Genomic DNA, 26,756 nt, shown 5'->3' on the forward strand with positions numbered 1-26,756 from the left:
CTTGGTGCCTTGAGGCCTCCCCTCTCCTTGACCTGTGTCTCTTTGGTGCCCCCCCCCACTGCTCCTGTTCCTTGTCCTATTAGGGCCTCACAACAGTCCTGTGAGGTAAGTTGGGCTGAGAGATGTCAACTGATGAAAATCACCCAGTGAGCTTCATGGCTGAAAGCAGATTTGAACCAGGATCTTCCTGATCCTAATCCCAGCACTCTAACCATTATGTTGCTTAGCACTTATATCAGTCACCTGAAGATTGAATCATTTACAAAACACAAAGTGGGGTGCATGTTCACCAATCAAAAGCAAGAGTTTGACAAAAAAAAACCCACCAAGCATTTGTAGGGGATATACTAATATTTTAACACAATAGCTTATTTTCACCATTTATAGGGTATTTCAGTAACACATTCTGAGGAGTAATGACAACTAAGTGGAACGCTACACTTCAGTCTGATGCAATGGATAATTAAGGGGGCAAAGTATTAACTAGGTTTTGGGGAAAATGATTCTGGTCTTTCTAGAGATCACGCGCGTGATTCCATCAACTTTCACTAATCATTACATTTTCATCACTATTAGACAGTATTGCACTTTTCCAGGAATCTGAGCCTTTGCATGACTGTCTGCCAACCTATTGCTCACTTGGGACTCAAACCACGCATACAGAACAGGTATTGTTTTGTCTTGTTGGCACCCACTATATCCTCTGAATCAATAGTTTCCATTTTACTTGGCTAAAAATGCCCATCAGTGTGATCCAAAGCTTAGTAAATTTGGCTTGGATCTGGAGCAGATGCACTCTCATCCTTAATGGGACCATGCTTATGATAGCAGCTTCGGGTTCAACACTTTGCTTAGTCAGGAGTTCATCTCTCAGCTTCGGTTCCTCATCTCTCAGAAAATAATTCTGGCCTGCATCAGATGGGTTGCCACTCCTCCCTCCCCCAGCAAGATTCTTATGCATTGATTACTAGATGGATAATGTTGCACTTTTCCCAGAATCTACACCTCCAGATTATCGACCACTGGCCTGTCGTTCACATGAGATGCAACAGACATGCATGGGTATCATTTGGTTTTCTTGGCACTAGCTAGATATTTTACACATCTATTAGTGTTGCTGATGCCATACATTCCTATGGGGGGGGAATCACAAATAAAGTTTCTGGAGAAAACTGTTCCCGCCGGCATCCGGACCTACTTTGTCCTCTCTTCCCTCTCTCTGTAGGGCTGATCCTTTGTTCTCTCTTATTTCAACACACTTACCGCATCCAGTAATCTCTCAATAACCTCACACAGTTAGATTTTGCTTTTGTAGGCCTTTTTACACAAACTCCTAATATGGGTTCAGATGTCCTAAAACAGGAATGGGGAACCTGTGGCCCTCCAGATGTTGTTGGACTGTGACTCCCATCATTCCTTATACTTTCTAAGGCTGTCGGGAGACAGGCTCACTTCCCCTGCCTTAGGCAAATCATCTCCTCTCAGCCTTAGGCTCCTAACTGCCCTATGCATTTAAAGTAATATTATTCCACTTTAAACAGTCATGGCTTCTCCCAAAGAATTCTGGGAACTGTAGTTTGTTAAGGGTGCAGAGAGTCATTGGGAGACACCTAATCCCCTCACAGAGCTACAACCTCCAGAATTCCCTAAGAAGAGGGATTGATTGTTATGCTACTCTGAGAATTGTAGCTCTGTAAGGGGATCAGGGGTCTCCTACCAACTCTCAGCACCCTTCACAAACTACAGTTCCCAGGATTCTTTGGGGGAAGCCATGCCTTTTAAAGTGGTATGATACTGGTTTAAATATATAGTGCAGATGAGGCCTTACTTCCCCCATGTCCAATATGGGGGATAATAGCATTGGCTTACCTTGCAGGGTTATCTTATGGATTGCCATTGGATGACATATGTGAAGCACTTTGAACACTTGAAAGTGCTATACAAATGCAAAGTATTATCTCGTATACTCTTTCATCATTTTCACATGGCCCACGGCATTGTATAAAAGTTCACAGACACATCAGAAGCCTTAGGCAGTCACTTTGTGGGTGGGGAGCCTGACTCTAAGTCAGCATGTTCCTAGTCCTCTTGAAAGCACAAGCTGTGTGGTTCAACAGACCAGACATTCAGATGTTTCTCCAGCATGGAGCCTGTTCCATCTTCCAAAATACAGCCCTAGCCCCACAAGGCCCTTTAAGGCCCCGCGTGATGACAGAAAGGAAACCATGAAAGCAGTGCCAGCTGGTGCCCATTGGAACTAGTGGGGCGGAAGGCAGCGGGCCCAACAGTAGGTGGAGCCAGAGCCAATGACTGCAGGTTCTATCCCCTTCCTTCTCCTTGCTGAGTTCTACAAGGGGCGACACTGAGACTAAGGAGGAGGAAGCTGACAGCCATGCCTACCCCGCCCTGGCTGTAGGAAAGAAGGTGGGGGCTGGCTGAGGGCAGAGTGAGATTGGCAGGGCAGTGCCCCATTTGTCCTAATGGGTCAGCCTCCACTGCATGAATGTGTTTGTAGCAAGAAGCCATTTTGGGGGACATCAGGGAAGGGTGGAAACCTACAACAAGGGGGGATAAGGAACCCATCACCCTCCAGATGTTGCTGAGCTCTCAGCTTCCATCAGCCTCAGCCCGCATGGCCAATGGGCAGGAATGATGGGTGTTGTCTCCTGTTAAGATGACCAACTGTAATTTTGCAACCTCAAATATCCTAAAGGCCACTGAGAGATACTGGAGCGTGAGGACCTAGCATGGGCTCCACCCCTTTGAAGGATCTACCAACACAAGAAGCATCACAAGAATTCAAACAGGTGGCTCACACAGGCACACATCCAACCTTACTCAAATTTTGCAGACAGAAACATGGTGAGCATAGTCTGCTGCCTACCTGGATTCAGTTCCAAATCCTCTGCCTTTCCATGCCTGCCCCCATAAACATAAACTTGGGGCAAGAGGTACAGTAAGAGAAGCAGGAGGGAGGGCTACGAGGGCTTTTTTTGAGTGTTTGATTAATCACTCAAAAATGCCTAATTCTCAACAGAAGGATGATCATCTAACCATACAGGGTGAGGCCAAATCATTTTGCTGCCTGAGATGAACAAGAGAGAGAGAGAGAGAGAGAGAGAGAGAGAGACTGGCAACTGAATCTGACATCAGTACTGGCAACAACAGGGCAGCACACTTGGGGGCAACAAGGGACACTGTGGGGTCTCTTAGGTGACACCATGCAGGACAAGCTAAGTGGCATACACAGGAGGGGGCACAGATTGGTGGGAGAGCAGTGGCATTGCTTGCAGAAGGTCCCAGGTTCAATCTCCAGGTAGGGCTGGGAGAGACTCCTGTCTGAAACGCTGGAGAGCTGCTACCAGTCAGTGTAGACAATACTGAGCTAGATAGGCCAATGCTTTGACTAAGTATAAGGCAGGACCCAATGTTCCCCAACACCACACCACTGCTCCCTCCCTCGCCACTCCCCCCCCCAAATTGCTGCCTAAAGCAGCTGCTTCATTCTGCCTAACGGCAGGACTGGCCCTTCTGCATCCATACTTAACCCTAGGGGTGGATGAGTCTCATTTTTTCCAATCTGAAATTTAGTTTGCCACATCAGCTTGCAATTAAAAAAAAGTCCTCATGAAAACCAGTCAGCATATTAGTGCACATTTCTCCTAAAATACGCATTTTTGCAAGGAACTTTCCCTAATATGCATTTTATACGATTTTCATGAGTATATGCACTTTAATCCACACTTTCCCCAAACATATGCATTTTTGTACATGTTTTGGTTGGGGAATAGCATCATCCCAAATATGGAGAAGTGTGAATTTTGAAAGATACTTGTAATTTGGTTTGCATATTGCAGGGCTAACCTCTCTTATTTGGGCCGGAGGGCCACATTCACCTTTGGCCAACCATTCAAGGGCCACAGGCCAATGGTAGAGGAGACAAAAGGGGGTATAACCACTCCATATTCTTATACACAAAGGCACATACCCCCCTCCTCTGCTGACCCACTCAGAACCACTAATCTGGTGGAGTGGGGACTCATCACCTCCTCTCTGTTCGTCACATGCTCAATCTGGTGACTGAAAAGGATGCAATTGGCATCTTCATCAGGATGCTGTGGTTTGCCCACCCCAGCACTGTGTCTACACTTTTTTTTCCTTTTTGCCACTGCCACCCAAATTGGTGGAGTCTTGAGGTGGGGGGGATGAAAATTTGCTTGGGGCACCAGATCAAGTGTCCACACTGGGGGTTAGCTACCAATGAATTATCCCTCCCTTCCTAAATTTGGGTTTGGGGCAGTATAAAGCTGGCTCTGGTATTTAAGGGCTCCCTTGAGTCCTGATCCACATTAAAAACTATATATGTACTTCCCACAACTGTTTTTTCATAGCCCCAGACATTTTACTTAAACCTTACTTGCTTACAGCTCCAGGTCATCTCAATATGTCCCCCCCCCAAAAAAGCAAAGCATCCAGACAAGGAACAAATCATCTAGCATTACAAGATACAGCTATCACCCAGTATCTCTCTCTGCAAGCTGGACTGATACGGGATCATTTTTGCTAGGTGTGCCATGAGTATTTCCAGCCTGACAAAACCTGCTGTAGAAACCTGCTGTAAACATGTACATATGGCATGCTGCAATATGTCTGTGCTGCTGTAGATTCTTCAGCATTCCCATTTATTGGCTTAAATACTTGGTTTTCTCAGTTAGTTAACTGCAACATACCCCATTCCAAAGGCTGGAGGCAAATATTCAATAGGTTGTTTAAAAAACAAAATCTCCAGGAAGAGCCGGAGTGACATGGTAACATTGCCCAGACACCCAGAAGGAAGATCAAGAGGGCAGCTTTGGTTTAATGTTATATTTATTAAACATAACTTGAGGATCTGCCTCCCACTTAAGGATTGAACATGTACAGGCAAGATGGGAAATCTCCTTTCTACCAACCTGGGCAAAACCAACCCAGCTGCTCTACATCAGCCAAACACTGTGATCGGAGTCAGAGGTTTTCCATCTTTCCATAAAGGGGAGCCAGGAGTGTTTGTGATATGACCAATGCACCCGACCCCACTCTTCAACATTCAGCAGGGGATACCCACCTGACAAGCTGGTTGGCAGTGGAAGGAGACTGGAGAAGTGCCCCCACACCCAAGCATGCCTTGGGGGGTGCTTCCCTTTGACCAAATCCACTTACCTGCCCGCACTAAGAAGATAAGAAGAGCCTACTGGATCAGGCCAGTGGCCCATCCTGTTCTCACAGTGACCAACCAGATGCCTGTGGGAAGGCCAAAAGCAAGACCTGAGTGCAAGAGCACTCTCCCCTCCTGCGTTTTCCAGCAATTGATATTCAGAAGCATACTGCCACCAACTAAGGAGGCAGAGCATAGCCATCATGGCTAGTAGCCACTGATAGCCTTATTCTCTATGAACTTATCCAATCCTCTTTTAAAAGACATCCAAGTTGGTGGCCATCAATGCCTCTTTTTGGGTAGCGATTAATTATGCACTACCTGCCAATAAACAAACCAGACAGATTCACAAGCCCAAACCTGCCAAAATCCAGTCAAAGAAGGCAGTGCAGAGAAGGCAGGAAATGGTGCACCAAAGGCCAGTTGAGGAACACCTCAAAAATTCGTACTCAGCCCTTACAAGGAAACTGGCTAATCCCACACTGCCCAGGGATGCAAAGATGGGAGCTGTGACAATGAGGAGGAAGAAGTTTGGGGGTTCCTTTCAAAGGGGGATGCTCCCCCTGCTCTGATTGGCCCCACAGGGGACCAGGAATCTTGGGGGGGGAGGAGAGAAGTTGCTCCTATCCTGGAATGGCATTATCGGGGCAACTCCAGAGTATGGTTTAAGACAGGAAAACCGAGTGTATGTGGAGGGGCCAGTGTCCTATGGGAAAGAGTTCTGAGCCAAGCCAGACGGCACATCTTGTACATGTCTGCTCAGGAGTAACCCCATTAAGTTCAGTGGGACTCACTCCCATAGAAAGGTGAACAGGAATGCAGGCTTAGCAAAGGAAGGTACTCCTGTTGATGTTTAATGGTGGGAAGGTTCTGCATTATCTCTTAAGATTAAATATTCAAAGGGAGAGGACAGCAATCAAAGAGGGTCATGGATCAAAAGGCAATTCCTTTCTAAGCATGGTACTAACTTTTCTTTAAGAAGTGTGTAGATCATAAACAGACGTGCAGCAGAAGCTCATGCTAACCTCCACCAGTTTCAGGAATGCAGCATAAAAGGGATACCGGGTCCTTCTGACAGCCAAGAGAATGTGCATCACATCGTATTTACCCATTAGGGTAGCCACTTTTGCATTGCCAAAAAAGAAAAAATGCATCACCTTTTTTTTTTTTAAAGACACAGATTTGCACACAATGTGCACATGCCTTGAAAGCCGCCTTGAGCAAGTTTTACTCTTAAGGGCAGCCTATAAATACAGTATTTTAAATAAACCAATGTCCTAATGTATATGTATAAAAACAAATTTAGAAATAAGTACTACAGTTCAAATAGACATACAGTGTGCTTCACCATGGTGGGGAAGACCACAACATGATGGGCTGGACCACCACCAGCGGATGACCAGGTCAGGCACTGGCCGAGGGCTCCAAGTGTCAGAAGGGTGCCTCACCAGTCCATTCTGCTGTGCCTTTGGCCATTTCTCAGAGATGACGTGCAGGAAAACCCACCTGCGCTGCAGTCACTATTGTGGCAGTGAAGTTTGCTTGTTTTTTTTAAAGTAAGACGAGGAGGAGGGGGACAAATGGGGGGCAACAGGAGGAAAGAGGAGTACCACAGTGCTGCTGCATGTTGCAATGAGGAGGATAGGGGCAGGGGGCATTGGCGATGGGGGCCCCTTTAGTTGGACCATGCTGGCCCTGACCAGGTGACCTGTGTCCCTGCTTATTCTGCTGTCCAGGTGCTAACGGTTGGTTGATGGGCAACACCAAAGCTCCTGCTCCACCTTGTTAGGGTTCTACATCATATCCAGACAGCCCTCTGAACAGAGACCATGGATGGTATTCAACTCTACCCCTACTCAGAGTAGGCCTACTGAAGGCAATAGGCATGCCTAACTTGGATGTATTAATTTAAATGGGTCAACTCTGAGTAGCACTTAGTTTAATACAACCCCCTCTTCTGACAGAGGATGGTAAAGTAGGGTACATAACCACCTTATCCCTCACACAACGCCAACTGCAAGCTGCAATATTTATTCGTTTGTTCCTTATTTCATTGGGTCCTGTCTTGTCTTTCTGCACTGACGTTGACTTCAGGCGACTCACGATGATGACAATAGAAACCAAAACAGTAAAAAGCAGTAGCTGACCCTCACCACAGAGGCCAATTTAAAAAAATGTACACTGGAATCAAATAGTCTTGACCGCCTTCTGAACGGCAGGCAGTGACTGGGTCAAGTGCACTTCCTTAGGCAACAGGGCCAGAATATGGGCGCTACTGGGAAGGCCACACACCATACCTCAGATGGTAAAGGAAGGCAAAGGAGAACTCTAGTCATGTGCCCCTCATGGACAGGTTTGATTCTAATGATAACTTTATTCTAGCCTTACAACTCGATTTAGACTTATACAAGTCGATTACGACTTATGGCGACCCTATGAATCAGTGACCTCCAATAGCATCTGTCGTGAACCACCCTGTTCAGATCTTGTCAGTTCAGGTCTGTGGCTTACTTTATGGAATCAATCCATCTCTTGTTTGGCCTTCCACTTTTTCTACTCCCTTCTGTTTTTCTCAGCATTATTGTCTTTTCTAGTGAATCATGTCTTCTCATTATTTGTCCAAAGTATGAGAACCTCAGTTTCATCATTTTAGCTTCTAGTGATAGTTCTGGTTTATTTTGTTCTGACACCCAATTATTTGTCTTTTTCGCAGCCCATGGTATGCACAAAGTTCTCCTCCAACACATTTCCAATTAGTTGATTTTTCTCTTATCCGCTTTTTTCACTGTCCAACTTTCACATCCATACATAGAGATCGGGAATACCATGGTCTGAATGATCCTGACTTTAGAGTTCAGTGATACATCTTTGCATTTGCATACATATTTGCATACATTTTTGCATATATACATATTTGCATTTGTGCTAGAATTCCATCCAATTCAGATTTGGTGCCAAATTTTCCATTAATTCTCTTATTCTCTGTGGTTGCGGATCAGATTTTTACGTAGCGTTTTTCCACGGTTATTTAAAAATTTTTTTAAAAAAAAAGCCTCTAAAATATCAATATTAAGAATGACAATTTTATTGATTTCCTTTCATTTATAAATATTTCCTTTCAAAATATTAACGTTAATATCCATATTTTTTGCAAGGAAAAAAACGGATCAGGAAAAATGGCGGCTATCAGACATAATACTAGAACTCGTGGACATTCAAAGAAGCTGAATGTTGGAAGATTCAGGACAGACAAAAGGAAGTACTTCTTTACTCAGCGCATAGTCAAACTATGGAATTTGCTCCCACAAGATGCAGTAATGGCCACCAGCTTGGATGGCTTTAAAAGAAGATTAGACAAATTCATGGAGGACAGGGCTATCAATGGCTACTAGCCATGATGGCTGTGCTCTGGCACCCTAGTCAGAGGCAGCATGCTTCTGAACACCAGTTGCCGGAAGCCTCAGGAGGGGAGAGTGTTCTTGCACTCGGGTCCTGCTTGCGGGCTTCTCCCAGGCACCTGGTTGGCCGCTGTGAGAACAGGATGCTGGACTAGATGGGCCACTGGCCTGATCCAGCAGGCTCTTCTTATGTTCTTAAAGAACGAATGCAAATAGATACCGCCCTACTAGGTCAATGGAATGCTTTCGAACTGGCACTGGCCAGCAGATCCCATCCCTACTTTCAACTAAGCCATACAGGAAGCTTCCCTATACTGAACCAAATCCTTGGTCCATCTTGCTCAGTATTATCTACACTGACTGGCAGCAGCTCTCTGGGGTTGCAGAAAGGGGAAATTCCAAACCCTAGCTGGAGATGCCAAGGGTTGAACCTGGGACCTTCTGCAGGGAAAACATGTGCTCTATCACTTAGCCGCTCTTTCCCAAAAACATAGGAACACAGGAAGCTGCCTTATCCTGAGTCAGACTGTTGGCTCCATCTCCCTCAATATTGTTGACACTGACTGGTGGTGGTTCTCCAAAGGTTCAGAGAGGAGTCTCTCCTAACCCTACTTGGACATGCCAGGGATTGAACCTGGGTCTTTCTGCATGCAAAGCTGATGCTCTACCACTGAACTATGGTCCATGAGGTTGTTTATGCTAAATGAAAGTGACATGCTCCTGATGAAGGAGCCCAGAATGACATCTCTCCATCACTACATTCTGCTGTAGCCAACATTTCTGCCCAAGTGAGTGAGAACGATTGCTTCATAGCACGGAAGGGTTCACAGAAATTATATAATACGGGGGTGGGGAACCTGTGGCCCTCTAGATGTTGCTGGACTCCCATCATCCCTGACCTTGGGTCATCCAGGCTGGGACTGATGGGACTTGGAGTCCAGCAACATCTGGAAGGCCACAGGTCCCTTGCTTCTGATCGAATGCAATTCATTGTACTCACTGTTAATTGTAATGCAATGATTCACAATGAGGTGCAAAAAGCTCCCAGGGCAATCTGTCAATTCAGCAACAAAAAAAGCTTCCAAATGATCTCTGCCACCCATCCCAGGCTGCAGGGGTGCATTGTCCAAAGCTAAGGCCAGTGTTCAGCCAAACCAGACATATGACGCAAAATATATAGCCAACTGCCAAATTTCTAGCAATAACATTTACGTATCACATTACTCCAAGAACAATATACACTTACGAAGTTCCTGCGGTGTATACAGAAAGGAATAATCATTTGTCTTTAACATTAAACAATGTCAATGGGCACAATATAACCTCGCCGCTGGATTCTGTATGTTAGCTTAATGAGCTTTTAAGGGCAGCGATGGCTGGGATGAAAGGTCCTCCGTTCCCTGAGGTGTGCCTAGCTAGGCAAGATGCCATTAAATGGTTACAGGTGTTTGTGACAAGGCTCCATAAACAGAACACCTTGCCTCAAAGTGAAAATGGGCGTCCTTGAAATGATTTAGATGCAGGGCAAGTTGGCAACTCAAATGCTGTCGCCATTTTTTAAAAATGTTCTGCGTACGAATGCTGTCCACACTGTATGACGTGGGGTGATCCTTGCCAGCTCCGCATTTTGTTCTAATGCCAGTAACGGGCTGTCAGCTAATGGGACTATAAACCAGGCCTTCCTGGTTGGCATGTTGAACTTAGAGCCAATCGACACGTTGAGAAAAAGCATACGGTATAGTCCTCATATATATTTATATATTTATATTTATTTGAATTACCACTTTCACATTCAATAGACGTATTTGAATTCTGAATTCCACATCTGAGTGGCAAAATTGGAAAACAGCAAATTTAGAATATGCACAATCAGTGCTTTTTGTGACAGTACTCACTGCTACTGAGTACCAGCACCTCTTTTTTTGCCGGCAATGCCAGCCATTTTGTGCTGGCACCCATGGGTCTTTTTATCAAGGTATGGCTTGAGTACTAGCAATTCATTTTTTGCCAAAAAAAGAAGGGGAAAAAAGCACTGGGTACAAGTATTCACTTTGGGTCAGATCCAGTCTTAAAAAATTGATCTGAGGTCCATTTTAAATCAATGGGACAAGTTAGTCATGATTTAACTCAAATCCCATTGATTCCACTCATAATGGGAAGTAAGTTCAACTACCATAGCCAGGATCCTATCCTTTTGTTCTGAGCTGAGCAAATAAAGGACAGAGTAGGGTAAATGCAGACTAGGGATCTGTAGATTTCAGTTCTCTCCTTTACTTATTTTTCCAATCTTAAATTCGGTTCTCCAGGTTACTGTAGAAATTTGCATTTTTTAAAAAAAAATCCTCATGAAAATTTATCAGCATTAGTGTGAATTTCTCCTAATAAACATTTTTGTATGCAGTTTCAAGTAATGAACACATTTTTGCAAGCAATTCTTTCCTATTATAACACATTTTGTATGGTTTTTTCCACTCATTCCTTTTTTTGCACACTTTCCCCTAATACATGCATTTTTGTAAACTTTGTTTGGTTAGAGAACTGCATTGCAGAATTTGGATAAGTGCAAATTTCAAAAGATAGCTGTGTTTTGGATCTCACATTGTCTCAGAAATTACAAATTTAGTAGATTCAACTTTAAATGCAAATTGAATTGAATATTCCTAATGCAGACACCCTGTTGTGTAAGATCTTGAGAAAAATCACAGCTAACCCCCAGTAAAATGCTTCATGTGCACAAGCATTCTAATCTTCAGTCACATGACCTCTTGCACAACTGACTTTGCTTAGTCTAAACAGGATCCCACTCCCTACTAGTGACACTTTAAGAAAAATAATTAATTGCAAACATGACAAACCAAGCCTTTTTTTCCCCCTCGCCTGTCCTTTTAAAGAAAATTGATCAGAGCAGCATTTGGAGTCATTTTGATGTGTAGTCTAGACAACATTAAGGCTGTTACTATATATATCCAAACAAATGCTATTAAAGCAGCAAAGCATCAATGTCAGCCAATTGGCATTAGGAAAATCTCTGGTTAAAATGTAACTGATAGCAAAGGGCCTGTTCTGCTTTTATTGTCTAGGATCGGTTAAATACTGAAGATTGTTAAACAGACACAGCAGACATAGGAAAGCCTCGGGTTTTGCATAAATATTAATCTTGAGTGGATTTACTGGATTACCTGTATTTTTTTCTTTTTTCTTTAAAGAAGTCCAGCTGTAGAATATTTCATTTGAATAGTGTTATGTGCCTTCAAGTTGATTTCGACTTATGGAGACCCTATGATTCAGCAACCTCCAGTAGCATCTGCTATAAACCACCCTGTTCAGATCTTGTAAATTCAGGTCTGTGGCTTCCTTTAGGGAATCAATCCATCTCTTGTTTGGCCTTCCTCTTCTGTTTTTCCCAGCATTATTGTCTTTTCTAGTGAATCATGTCTTCTCATTGTGTCCAAAATATGATAAACTCAGTTTCATCATTTTAGCTTCTAGTGATAGTTCTGGTTTAACTTGTTCTAATACCCAATTATTTGTCTTTTTCACAGTCCATGGTATCAACAAAGCTTTCCTCCAACACCACATTTCAAAGGAGCTGATTTTTCTCTCATCCGCTTTTTTCACTGTCCAACTTTCAAATCCATACATAGAGATCGGGAATACCATGTTCAGTGATACATCTTTGCATTTCAGGACCTTTCCTAGTTCTCTCATAGCTGCCTTCCCCAGTCCTAGCCTTCTTCTAATTTCTTGACTATTGTCTCCATTTTGGTTAATGACTATGCCAAGGTATTAATAATCCTTGACAAGTTAAGTGCTCTCATTGTCAACTTTAAAGTTACATAAATCTTTTGTCATCATTACTTTAGTCTTTTTGACATTCAGCTGTAGTCCTGCTTTTGTGCTTTCCTCTTCAACTTTCATCAGCATTCATTTCAAATCATTACTGGTTTCTGCTAACAGTATGGTATCATCTGCATATCTTAAATTATTGATATTTCTCCCTCCAATTTTCACACCTCCTTCTTCTTGGTCCAATCCCGCTTTCCGTATGATATGTTCTGCATATAGATTAAACAAATAGGATGATACAATACACCCGTCTCACACCATTTCTGATGGGGAACCAATTGGTTTCTCCATATTCTCTCCTTACAGTAGCCTCTTGTTCAGAGTATAGTAGGGCCCCGCTCACCGGCGTTCCATTTTGCGGTGTTCCGCTGATGCGGTGGCTTTCAGTTCGGTGAAATTCCCCATTTTAAAGCTGATTTCGTGATTTTACGGCATTTTGCGACATTTTGCGACATTTTCACACAACGTGGCCCATTATAGTCCATGGGTTCTGCTTTACAGCGATTTCCGCTTTACGGCGGGGGCCTGGTCCCTAACCCACCGTATAAGCGGGGCCCTACTGTATAGGTTGCACATCAGTACAATCAGATGCTGTGGCACCCCCATTTTTTTAAAGCATTCCATAGTTTTTCATGATCTACACAGTCAAAGGCTTTGCTGTAATCTATAAAGCACAGGGTGATTTTCTTCCGAAATTCCTTGGCCGTTCCATTATCTAATGTATGTTTGCGATATGATCTCTGGTACTTCTTCCCTTTCTAAATCCAGCTTGGACATCTGGCATTTCTTGCTCTATATATGGTAACAGCCTTTGTTGTAGAATCTTGAGCATTATTTTACTTGCATGGGATATTAAGGCAATAGTTCGATAATTACTGCATTAAGATGTGGATGGAATAGCCATGGAACCCTATCCTCTGCCGTACTTTAATCTAGAACTCTAATATTGTAGGAACTGGTTGTGCCCTCTTGGATTTCCTGGAATTGGTTGTTTGCTGCCGAAGATCATAAATCTGATTTGCCTACCCATTAAAGTTTTGCAGTATTCTGTCCCAGGGTGGGTTAAACAATTAAAACACATTACATTCACAGAAATAGCATGGGTCCTGAAAACATACATCTCAAGTGCAAAAGGCCAGGGTAAAGAGGTATGTCTTGAGCATTCCCCAAAAACTGTAGAGTGAAGGTGCCAGTTGCACCTCTGTAGAGAGGGAGATAATTCCATACCCTAAGGGCTACCACAAAGAAAGCCCCCTCCAGGGCTACCTCCCCTAACATCGGAGGGTGGCAGAACTACTCAAAAGGCCTCCTTCATATAGTCTTCCTTGTCAAATCTCCTCTCTGCTCTATCCCCGCCCCCCACAGTAAATATCCCTACTGGCAGGTAGGTTTGCAGCTTATCTGTTTAAAACATTTGGGCAACCTCCGATCCAAATGTGGCCCTCCAATCCTCTCTATCTGGCCCTCAGGACTCTCCCAAGCCACTCCCCTCACTAGTCCTGCTCCAACCCTCCTTCCAGCTCTTTTGCCTGGCTGGAATGTGTCTTTGATCTGCAGTAATAGCTCTTGTTTGTCTGAATGGGGAGGTGCATGTGCAGAAGCCTCTGGCTTTTGTGTGACTGGACTGTGGCATTACTGTACAAAGGTAAGAGTCACATCCATTTTATTTATTTTATTAGATTTTTATACCGCCCGACTAGCATTAGCTCTCTGGGCGGTGTACAACAAAATATAAAAATACAAAAACATCTCAAAATTTCATAATAAAATACAGCATAAACATATGTAAAAACAAGAAATCAGAAACAATTACAACAAAATTTAAAACTAAAACAAGTTACATATTAAAACGCCATAGCAAAGAGGAAGGTCTTAACCTGGCGCCAAAAGGACAACAATGTCGGCGCCATACGCACCTCTTCGGGGAGACTGTTCCACAATTCGGGGGCCACCACTGAGAAGACCCTAGATCTTGTCACCACCCTCTGAGCCTCCCTATGAGACGGAACTCGGAGGAGGGCCTTCGATGTAGAGCGTAGTGTACAGGCAGGTTCATATCGGGAGAGGCGTTCCAACAAGTATTGTGGTCCCGCGCCGTATAGGGCTTTATACGTTAGAACCAACACTTTGAATCTAGCCCGGAAGCATATTGGCAGCCAGTGCAAGCAAGCCAGAACAGGTGTTATGTGTTCCGACTACCTGGTCCCCGTTATTAATCTGGCCGCCGCATTTTGGACAAGCTGTAGCTTCCGAACTGTCTTCAAAGGCAGCCCTACGTAGAGCGCATTGCAGTAATCCAGTCGCGAGGTTACCAGAGCATGTACGACTGATGTTAGGTCCTCCCTGCTCAGATAGGGACGTAGCTGGCCCACCAGCCGAAGCTGGTAGAAAGCATTCCGTGCCACCGATGCCACTTGGGCCTCAAGTGACAGGGAAGGATCTAAAAAGACTCCCAGACTACGAACCTGGTCCTTTAGGGGGAGTGTAACCCCATCCAGGACAGGGTGTATATCCACCATCCGATCAGGGAAGCCGTTCACCAGCAGCATCTCAGTCTTGTCTGGATTGAGCTTCAGTTTGTTAGCTCTCATCCAGTCCATTATCGCAGCCAGGCAACGGTTCAGCACATTGACAGCCTCACCTGAAGAGGATGAAAAGGAGAAATAGAGCTGCGTGTCATCAGCGTACTGGTGGCAACGCACTCCATAGCTCCTGATGACCGCACTCAACGGCTTCATATAGATGTTGAAAAGCATGGGAGACAGAACCGAACCCTGCGGGACTCCACATTGCAGAGCCCACGGTGTTGAGCAATGTTCCCCAAGCACAACCCTCTGGAGACGACCCACTAAGTAGGAGCGGAACCACTGCCAAACAGGACCCCCAACTCCCAGCTCCCCAAGCCTCTCCGGAAGGATACCATGGTCGATGGTATCAAAAGCTGCCGAGAGATCAAGGAGGATCAACAGAGTTACACTCCCTCCGTCCCTCTCCCGACATAGGTCATCATACAAGGCTGTCTCAGTGCCGAAACCGGGCCTAAATCCCGATTGAAATGGATCTAGATAATCAGTTTCATCCAATAGCGCCTGGAGCTGGCCAGCAACCACTCGTTCCAAGATCTTGCCCAGGAATGGAACATTTGCTACTGGTCTGTAGCTGTTGAAATTTTCCGGGTCCAAGGAAGGTTTTTTCAGGAGTGGTCTTACTGCCGCCTCCTTCAGACAGCCAGGGACCACTCCCTCTCGTAAAGAGGCATTTATCACTCCCTGGCCCAGCCAGATGTTCCATCCCTGCTAGCTTTTATTAGCCAAGAGGGGCAAGGATCTAGTACCAATGTGGTTGCACGTACCTGTCCAAGCACCTTGTCCACGTCCTCGAGCTGAACCAACTGAAACTCATCCAATAAAACATGACAAGACTGCGCTCCGGATGCCTCATTTGAATCATCTGCTATAAACTGGGAGTCTAAGTCCTGGCGGATGCATAAGATCTTATTCTGGAAGTGTCCAGCGAACTCATTGCAGTGGACCATCGATGACCCTACCATGTCCTGAGGGCTAGTATAGAGTAACCCTCGGACAACTCTGAACAGCTCCACTGGGCGGAAAAGAGATGACCTAATAGTGGCAGCGAAATATTGTTTTTTTGCCACCCTCACCGCTTCTAAATACTGCTTAGTGGAAACACTTACCAGCGCATGGTTGCATCCATCGGGAATTCGTCTCCACTTCCGCTCAAGCCGTCTCCTATCTTGTTTCATCGCTCTCAGCTCAGGGGTATACCACGGAGCTGTATGAGCTCTACACAGGAGAGGGCGCGCAGGAGCAATCGTGTCAGCAGCCCGAGTCATCTCCGCATTCCACAGTTAGACGAGGGCATCGACAGGAGCGCCAGTCTTCCCAGCCGGAAAATCCCCCAGAGCCCTTTGAAAACCTTCAGGATTCATTAGTCTCCGGGGGCGGACCATTTTAATAGGTCCCCCACCCTTGCAGAGGGGAAAAGCCACCAACCACCCCCAGCATGTGGCCCCTGGGAGGCTTGCCCTTGGAGAATGCAGCCCTCATGCTGAAAAAAGCAACCATCCTTCAACATTCACACTTCTCCTAATTTTGTAGTGCAATTCTCCAGCCAAGAAATGCATACAGGATGGTGTATATTATATCGGTTTTTATGGGTTTTAATTTGGTATGGTTTAAATTTGTATACTTGTTTTTAATATTTTTAATTGTTTTAAACCGCCCAGAGAGCTTCGGCTGTAAGGCAGTATATAAATGCAATAAATAAAATAAAAATAAGTAAATAAATAAATATTAGGAAAAAGTGCACACAAAAATGTGTATATCAATTAAAATAAACATACAAAGATTTAGTATATTAAGGAAAGTGGCTTGCAAAATTAAATGCAAAAAAGCACATGAAAATCGATGCAAATGTTTCTGTTGACTTTTTGGGGGGGAATAAGGCCCCTCAATAAGGCGCCATCTGCACTATACATTTAAAGCAGTATATTTATACCACTTTAATCAGTCATGGCTGATTAAAGAATCCTGAGAAGAGTCATTTGTTAAAGGTGCTGAGATTTGTTAAGGGACCGCACAGAGCTACATTCCCAGAATTCCTTGCAAAGAGGGATTGATTGTTAAAACTTTTCTAGCTCTGTGAGGGCAACAGGAGTTTCCTAATAACTCTTGGCATCCTTAACCAACAACACTTCCCATATTTCTTTGGGGGAAGCCATTATGGATTAAAGTGGTATAACACTCTATGGCTAGGAGTGCCTTTTACCAGCTTAATCTGGTTCATCAGCTACAGCCTGACCTCTGTAGTCCATGCATCAGTAACCTTGAGGAAGGATTACAGCAATGCACTCTATGTGGGGCTGCCTTTGGGCCTGGTTTTGAAGCTCCAGTTGGTGCAAAATGCAGCAGCCAGACCAGAGCTTGGAAAAGTTACTTTTTTAAAACTACAGCTCCCATCAGCCCCAGCCAGCATGGCCACTGGATTGGGCTGATGGGAGTTGTAGTTCAAAAAAGTAACTTTTCCAAGCTCTGAGCCAGACTACTGATGGGAGCACATGGCCAACAACACGTGACACCACTCTTAAAACATCTGCACTGGCTGCCCATTCACTACCGAGCCAGGTTCAAAGTCCTTGTATTACTTTACAAAGCCCCGTAGTACCCAATGAATCAAACTTGTTGCTTTCAACAGAAAAGCCCATTGCTGTCATATCTCAAAATTCCTCTTCAAATACATCACTTAATGTTCACACCAACCCAACCCACCCTGAAGAGCTTTCCTGCCTCTAAAAAGGGGGAACCCCAGAAAAAAGTAACTCCTTTAAACACCCCCCCAAACCTATTATTTGCATAATACATCAGCCACCACAGGAAAGTCTCAGATCTGCAAACTTCCCCAACCCTATACAGCCAGATCTACCGAGAAAAAGAGCAGGATGACTATAACCCAACTTCATTGCCCTATTTACATTAAAAAAAAAAGGCTATGATGAAGCCTTCCTCTTGACTCCTATTTTGAGCTGTGAAATTTTAATCTTTGCCGTTCTTGCTGGAGCTCAGGAGATGAATGTGCTGGGTGACAGAGCTCAGAGGAAACAGTATAAATAAAGCAAAGTGGTGCTCTGACATCTCAAATTTTATAGCTTCTTTTTTTTATTCTAGCCTAAGCATAAACAGAGCGCAGCTGTGTTATATTTAATGCTCCGAGTGCGCCCTGGGCTCCAGACCCTTGATGCTTTTAGAGAGATTGTTCTTGCAGGGGATACCCCTAGTCTTACAGACATGGACTCCTGCTGGGAGGTAGAGCGGGATATAAATCAAGTAATAAATAAATAAAATAAACACACACATGCACACACACACTTACCTTGACTGCAGCAGGCACAGCTTCCAATACACAACAGTGCAATTCTGGACGTGTTTACTCACAAGGGTGAATTAAGAACATTCACCTTTAAATGCAAACTGTGCAGGATTTCTTCCTCATCCCTAGCTGTAACTGCTTAAAAAAAAAAAAAGCTAGGAACTACACTAACAGATCACCAATAGTCCCATACAGGCATTATAGTTGCAAATAAAGGCAACATGTGAGTCGGGTTTCACTGGAGACCACTTCCCCCAACACCCCATGCCCCAGACAGACCCTTCCCCTGCTGTCTGTGCATACAGCACAAATATCTGCCAGGAGGGGCCTTATGCAGTCACATGTGCAAAGGCCTCCCCGCAATCTGGAACTATGGATGACTATGGCCACCACTGGAGCTGGAGTCAGAGATGGAGACCACATGAAGGAACCCAGAAGTGACTGAGGGACTTAATGCATTCACTGCCTCTGCATGGTCCTCTGCATGGTCCTCTGAGTGGTGGCTTTCAGCTGGGTCTTCTCCCTCCTGATCCTTCCTCCTGAGTAGACCTCTGCCAACCGAGCTGTCTTGCAGCTGAACGTAAGAAGAGCCCTGCTGGATCAGGCCAATTGCCCATCTAGTCCAACATTCTGTTCTCACAGTGGCCAAACAGATGCCTATGCCACAAGCAGGGCATGAGCACTACAGCACTTGGTCCATTTGTGATTACCAGCAACTGACATTCAGAGGCATAATGCCTCTGACACTGAGGTAGTACATTGCCATTGATAGACTTACCCGCCATGAAAATGAGTGGTCCTCTTGCAACTTTAGGCTTCCTGTCTGGTCCACCACTACTTTTGCTTCTGAGTTCCAGAGGATGTTAAGGGAGAATAGGCGATCAAGGCACAGCTTGGAATGGGGTCACTGGGGGACCCAAGCAAGGTATTTCTGCAATGAGGCAGTTTGGATCAGTGTGAGGTTCTCTGTGTCTTCAACAGGAGTGGGGATGCTGTGTGGGACCCTAAGCCTCTTCCTCCAAAAGGTCTCTCCAGGATCTGTGTCATCCTGGGAGCCCTTGCAGACTTTTGTGCTGTATGCACAGACACCAAAGAGTAGATGGAATAGGGTTGCCAGGTCCATGGCCTGAGACTGATCCTGTATCTTTAGAAGAAGAGAAGGTCAGCCAAGTGCAGGTGTTCTTGCAACTCTGTAATGGGGAAAACCACAAGGTGGAATTCTCCCTCCCCGCTCCACAACTTTTAAAGATACAGAAGACCTCTTGGAGGCTGGGCCTGGCAACCAAGAGGTCTTCTGTATCTTTAAAAGTTGTGCAGGGGGAAGCAAGAATTCCACCTTGTGGTTTTTCCCATTACAGTGTTGCAAGAACACCTGCACTAGGCTGACTTTCTCTTCTCCTAAAGATACAGGGTCAGTCTCAGGCCAAGAACCAGGCAACCCTAAGATGAAACCATTTTGCATAGTCCTGCTTGGATGTTGACTTTACTCCTAACTATACCCTTGGGTAGAGCTAATGTTTTTTACCTATAACACCTGAGAAGCCTTGAACTGAGCTTCTAGCTTGAAACTGCCTGTAGACTGACCATCCATCCAGTTGTGGTCACTTTCAGTTCAACTCTTCCTGTGTTCAGCTGCCTAGGATGCAACTCCCTCTCTCTCTCACACACATACACACAGACACATAGATTGCTCACTGTCAGAAGTAAGGATATCTGCAGCATTTGTGTGTGTGGAAGACTATTAATGGAATTCCTTGGTTTTGATATCAGATTAACAAGCTGCATCCTTCAGAAGGTGTGTGACCTCATCTGGATTTGCAAAGTTGTTCCCCTGTGATTGACTTGAATTCTGCTCCATTTGTGCAATCTATAATTTCATAAAGACGCTTCTGTCAAAACACACCACTACTCAGAAATGGATGGGTTTAAGGAAATACATCTGTAATGTAAATAACCTCCAGTGTCTCTTAAAATATACTCAGAGGCTGTGGAGGTTATTTACATTACACATGTAAACATATTCAGTGGGAGAACAAGAAGAGTAGACATGTGGGGGCTCTACCCCCCCTGCAAAACTGAGATGGGTGAACTATCTCTAAAGCAGCCTTCCCTAACCTGGTGCCCTACTGATGTTTTGGACTACAACTCCCATCAGCCCCAGTAAGCATGGCAAGGGTTAAGGATGATGGGAGTTGTAGTCCAACAACATCTGGAGAGTGTCAGGTTGGGAAAGCCTGCTCTAAATGACCAGTGACTGCCCGACTCCTGTCCACAATGCATTTGCACCCACACAACAATCTGCAACGACTGGAGAGCTGCCTATGTGGGAATCAGACCAAGAGTCCATCCAAGTCGACACTCTTATTTTCAACAGTGGCCAACCAGATGCCCCTTGGAAGTTCATAAGCAGAGCAGGATGGAGACTGCCATATCCTCTTGCTTTCTCTCAGCATCCAATAATCAGGGGTATACTGCCTTGAAAGGCAGATTGCATTTAGCAATCATGGATAATAGCCATTAAGCAACCTAGTGTTCAGGAACTAGTTTACATCCATCTTATCCTCATCTTCATCATGGTTACAATATTTTTTTTAAAAAAAATCATGCGGAAATATTCAAGCTCCAGTTTCAATACTTGCAATACTTGCACCAACAAGTACCTATTGAGCCTTACGTTTCCACAATCCTCTTTCCAATAATCTATAAAGCAAGGGTGGGAACTGATGGCCCTCCAGCTGTTGTTGGACTCCAACTTCCATCAGCCCCAGGCAGCATGGCCAATGGTCAGGGATGATAGGAGTTGTCATCCAGCAACATCTACAGCAGGGGTGGGGACCCTCAGACCTGGGAGCCAAATGGCGCTCTCCAAGCCTTCTTAGCTGGCTCTTGAGACTCTTCTGACACCACATCACCTCCCCAGCCACACCCACTCTCTCCAGGCTACACTCCTCACTGGCCCTGCTTTGCACCCTGAGTGATTATTTTTGCCTGGCCAGGATGTGTCCTTGACCTCTGATCATGCCTCTTGCTTGCCTGGATGGAGGACAGAGGGGGGATGAGTGTGTCCATAAACTAACCTACTCTACCAAAACGTACCTTAAAAATGCATTTGTTGCTCTGGCCATTTTTACCTCTGGCCACACCCACCACTGGCAGGGGGGAATGTGGCTCTCAGGCTACAAAAGGCTTCTCACTCCTGATCTGGAGAGCCACAAGTTCTCCATCCCTGGACTATACTGTTTTCATTTTTCAGCAAATAGTCATTGCCTGATTGTCACCTCATTTTCTCTGTATCACATCTGTTAATTTGCCCCTCTCTCCAAAATCCAGACACTTCAAGAACCACACCCAAAATAATGGAGGTTGCAACTCTTTCCACTTATGGGTCTGTACAATTTTGCTGAGATTAATAAGTACATGATTTCACAATATTTTTAATATTTCTTGAATTCAGTTATATAAAATTAACAAAGGACTTCATCCCAATCTAATTCCTATAAATTCTAATATTGGGTTGTGTACAACTAAATCCTACTCAGAGCAGACCCATTACAATTAATGATCCTTAGTCATGTCCATTAATTTCAATGGGTCTACTCTGAGTAGGACTAGATTGAATACCATCCATTATATTTATTTGTCGTTGTTATGTGCCTTCAAGTCGATTACGATTTATGGCGACCCTTTGAATCAGTGGCCTCCAAGAGTATCTGTCATGAACCCCCCTGTTCAGATCTTGTAAATTCAGGTCTGTGTATTATATTTGTTACTTGCCTCCAATAGTTATGTTCCACATAGCAGCCTGACAACATAAGAAGTATGTCCACATAAGTAGTGCAATTATATAATGTATCAAGTATATCTTGTGTATGTCCTTTGAAAAAGTCAATAACACAAACTGACCCAAGTGAGAGCTGCAAATGAACAATTCAAACCATGAAGTGACACTTTAAAAGTCTCATGAAATTTGTATAGATTGACCACTTTTTGTAATCACATGTATCGCTGGTTTAAAAAGAAAATGTCTTGCAGAGTCCTGTTGTCTGACTTAGCTCTGACTTAATGGAATGATTCCTGTTGTATTTGGGAGAGAGAGCTTGAAAAAGTTACTTTTTTGAACTACAACTCCCATCAGCCCAATCCAGTGGCCATGCTGGCTGGGGCTGATGGGAGTTGTAGTTCAAAAAAGTAACTTTTCCAAGCTATAACAATAAATATAACAATAACAATAAAAACAATCTGCACTTTAACATTAAAATAGACTACTCAGGAGTTAGTCTTCTCAATGTGCAGTTTTCATACTGGCATTATTTCCATACCGATTCTTCAGAAATCATCTCATGGCAAGGGAAGAGCTAAGATTCTAAATAAATAGCCAATAGCTATTATTTATTTAAAACATTTTTATTCCACCCTTCCTCTGAGGAACTTGGATCTCTTCACCTTCATTCATAGACTCTTGACCCCCATTTCAGCCTCATGACAACCTTGTGAAGTAGGTGGCACACACAGCATTTTCCCCGATACCTCCGTTCTGCTCCCCACCTTCTGCTGCCTGAGACGGCTACCTCACTCTCCCTAATGACAGGGCTGGCCCTTCTTATATAGTAGGGAACAAGAAAACACAATGATATGCCTCCCCTCCACCCTGACTCCTTATCGTGTTCCTACTTTTGCATCATGAAACTACTCCCTTCGGCATTTAATCATCCATAGAAGCTTTTTTATTGCTTCCTATACTACACCACAATGAACATAATCCCTTCGTTAAGTGCCAATTAATTATTAAAAAACACTCATTGGGGATTAGCAACCATGAAATAGATACTGTTCTATTAGTTGTTAATCCTCAATAAATCTACTTGTAATAGACAGTCATCATTTCAAGTATGAGTGTGCTGGTCTAAGTTAATCTATTTTTTTTATGTTAGTGAGATGATTATTATATGCTAAAGATGTATGCTCCTTAAGGTCTAATCTACTTAGTGATTAGTGATTATATAATGCAAGCATCTCCTGGAGAAAATACAGGAAAATCTTTTAATTAATAGTTGCATATTACAGGCATGAGGAACCTGTGGCCCTCCAGATGTTGTAGGACTACAACTCCAACCATCCTTGACCATTGGCCATGCTGGATGGGCTGATGGGAGCTGTAGTACAAAACATGAGGAGGGCACCAGTTTGGAGAAGGCTGCTTTAGCTGCTACATCACATAGTCTTCTCAGCTCATGCTCTTAGCTCAGGGGTTCTTAACCTGTGGTCCATGGATGCTCAGAGGATCCATGGATGGGCTTTATGTGTTCCATGAACAACACACACATACACAAACACAAATCTAGTGCAATAAAATAAATTGTATTTATTTACTTATATATTTATGGGGGTCCATAGCTTCCATCAGATTCTCAAAGAGGTCTGTGATCCAAAAAAGGTTAAGAACCACTGTCTTAGCTACCAACATGTGACATTGCCCCAGAAAACTGTATAAAATTAAGCCATCACAATGACACATAGAAGTCAACAATAACAAATAATTAATAAAGGGTGTAAAGTCACCATGATTCTCTCTAGCAGAATACCTTTTCTTTTTGGTTGGCCTTCACGAACGCTTGCTGAAAATCAGGTTTGCTTACACTGCAGTCCTATACCCACATACACCTGGCGGCAAGTCCCATCAGACTCGATGGGGCTTAGTTTTCAGTAGACACTTACAGGATTGCACTATTAGGCCACATCCACACTGTACATTTAAAGTAGGGCTGTGCACTGGATTCATCCAAGTCCTGAGCCAAATTGGACCTATTTGGAGGGCATCGTCCGAGTTGGGTTCAGACAGCCACAGGTCACTGTGGGGCGGGTTGGATGACCCAAAGTGATCTGGAGCTGTCACGGGGCAGGCATCAGGCAGGAAGGAGACCCAGGCATCAGGCAGAAAAACTCACAAAAAGGTTGAGACCTCCCTGCTGCATCTTCCCAGGAGAAGACAGGCCCAATGCTGCAGCTCTCTGTCCTGCCTGAGTCTCATCCAGCAGGATCAATGGCTCTGCTCAACAGAGCTACAATTCCCAGAGTGGTTTAACAATCAATCCCACTTCCCAGGGTACTCTGGAAATTGCAGCTAATTGTTGCTAATCCCAGCAACTCTCAGCACTCTTTAACAAACTACAGTTCCCAGGATTCTTTGGGAGAGGGGATCAGCCATGACTATTTAAAATAATATAATATTGCTTTACATGTATAGGGTAGTATTCAGTGCTAGTCCTTCTCAGAGCAGACCCATTGAAGTTAAAAGACATTTCTTAATGTAGGTTCATTAATTTCAGTAAATATATTCTAAATGGGACTTGCTTGAATACAACGCATAGTGTGGATGTGGCCTTAGCTGTGTATTGGAAGCTGTGGCTGTAGTACTGGTTATGCTTATACTCTTCTGTAACATTTCTGGATGGCTTATGTTTAGGAAGCTTTGCCCATAATGGACACACACAATACATTTCTCTTTATGAGTTGTTTCCCGAGAGAAAGAAAATCTTCAATAGATAATAGTACATTTTGCAGGAATTAGAGGATGTTTGCCACTTTTGGATCAGTTGGACTAGTACATATCATTAGGAATCTGTGCTCATACTGAAGTTGTAAGAAGCGCCTAATGGCAGGGCCGGCTCCAGGTATGTGGGGGCCCTTGGGCATCAGCTTGCCCTGGCCCCCCAGTGTGTGTGTGTGTGTATGCATGCACGTGCCCCCCACAGCCCCCCTACCTGTCTAGACTTTACCATTGCCCTTAATGAAGATGGCGGCCGCGGTTTCCCTAAGGGGAATGAAGCCTCCGCCGCCATTTTTGTTGATGGCACACGAGTGAGCTATGCGCGCACATCTCTGCCATGAACTAAGATGGCGGCAGCAGCTTCAGTACCTTAGGGAAGCTGTGGCCGCCATCTTCATTAAGGGCAATGCTAAAAAGCCGGCTGACAGGTAAGTGGGGGGCGTGGGGGGCATGGATCACGGAAGGGAAGCGGAGGGCCCCTGTAGCTCTGGGGCCCTTGGGCCAATGCCCAACCTGGCCACCCTTTAGAACTGGCCCTGCCTAATGGCCTACTCTGATTCATGGGGGTAAATGCTGGCAAAAAAACAAAATCATAATTCATTGGGTTAAAACCTTAGCACTATGCATAAATGTAGATGTAAATCTGTATATCACAAACAGTTAAAAATTTAGGAAAAACTTCACACGTTGCAGTGGAAGCATACAGATGTTAAGAATGCTGCAAATATCTGTGAAAATAGTCAGTTCGCTATTGCAGAGATGCATCTAGAATGGGCAGTAACTTTAAGCGGAGCCTCATTGAATCCACACTCCCAAAAGCTATGATTGGATGAGAAATGTGATGGAAAATTCAATCAGCTTCACGTGTGCTGCTCAACAAGATTCAGATCTATATTATGTTCATAGAGAAATGTCTGTGTTTTTTGAATAGACACCACCACTATCATGATGAAAGACTAAAAAGCAGCGTATGGTTTGTGTTTAAGCCAATTGTGGAAAACATTGTGCACGCAATACCCCAAAATGCTTTGGATATGCATCATGAAAACAGCTTTTGCATAACTGTCCCAAACATACAACGGCAAGCCAGAATGCTGGAAGACTGAAATATTTCTAGGAACTGCTAGGGTGTAGGGAGGAATAGTGCATACTGTTGCATCAGAACTGGCATATATGGAATTTTCTCGTTATATACAGAAGCAAAATGGAGATACACTTCAACAAATCTCTTTCTTGAGACAATTAACCTGGAGTGCAAATGTCTCAATATGCATGCCATGCCACTGAGATCTCTGCATTTTCTAAACAGAACTGCCTCTTGTATGTCCACTCTCTGGTGGTGAAGGAGAAGCCTGATGATGCTGTGATTGTGCAAAGTGATGTGACATCTCTATCGTTCTTTTTCCTCTTATGGGATAGCAAAAGATGTTTTGTAGCTAGAAGATGCTTGCTTAAATAATCACTAACAGCTTTTTAGGAGTGCTGTCAAAGGTACTGCCAGGTTCTTAAAGGAACAGGCCCATAACTAGGGATGGAAAGATTTGTCTGTTTCGGTTCTCTCAGTTCCTCATTTTTCCAATGTTAAATTCAGTTCTCTACATTTCTACAGCGATCTGTGATTTTTTTTAAAAATCCTCATGAAAGTTCTCCACCATTTTAGTGTGAATTTCTCCAAATAAACACATTTTTGTAGGCAGTTTTGACAAAGGTAGACATTTTTGCAAGCCATTTCTCATCATTTTATGCCTTTTTGCATGCTATTTTCACGCATATATTCATTTGTATGCATACTTTCCCCTAATGCATGCATTTTTGTAAATGTTAGTTGGCAAACTGCACCCCAAAATTCTAATAAATGTGAATTTCGAAGGAACGCTGTGTTTCG

General features: G+C 44.1%; 1 protein-coding gene across 3 annotated transcripts in view; it reads right to left on the minus strand.

Annotated features, from left to right (window-relative positions):
- Window positions 1–26,756, minus strand: part of SOX5 (SRY-box transcription factor 5) — a 1,141,232-nt gene that overhangs the window by 959,751 nt on the left and 154,725 nt on the right. Inside the window, exon 1 of one of the 3 annotated variants that reach the window (XM_061638414.1) lies at window positions 18,328–18,351. The exons of the other annotated variants lie outside the window; for them this stretch is intronic. The gene's annotated coding sequence lies outside the window, so the exon portion shown is untranslated. Of the gene's footprint in view, window positions 1–18,327; window positions 18,352–26,756 lie in introns of those variants that run through there. 3 annotated transcript variants of the gene reach the window in all.

The sequence above is a fragment of the Rhineura floridana genome, chromosome 8 (genome assembly GCF_030035675.1).
Source record: "Rhineura floridana isolate rRhiFlo1 chromosome 8, rRhiFlo1.hap2, whole genome shotgun sequence".
NCBI lineage: Eukaryota > Metazoa > Chordata > Lepidosauria > Squamata > Rhineuridae > Rhineura > Rhineura floridana.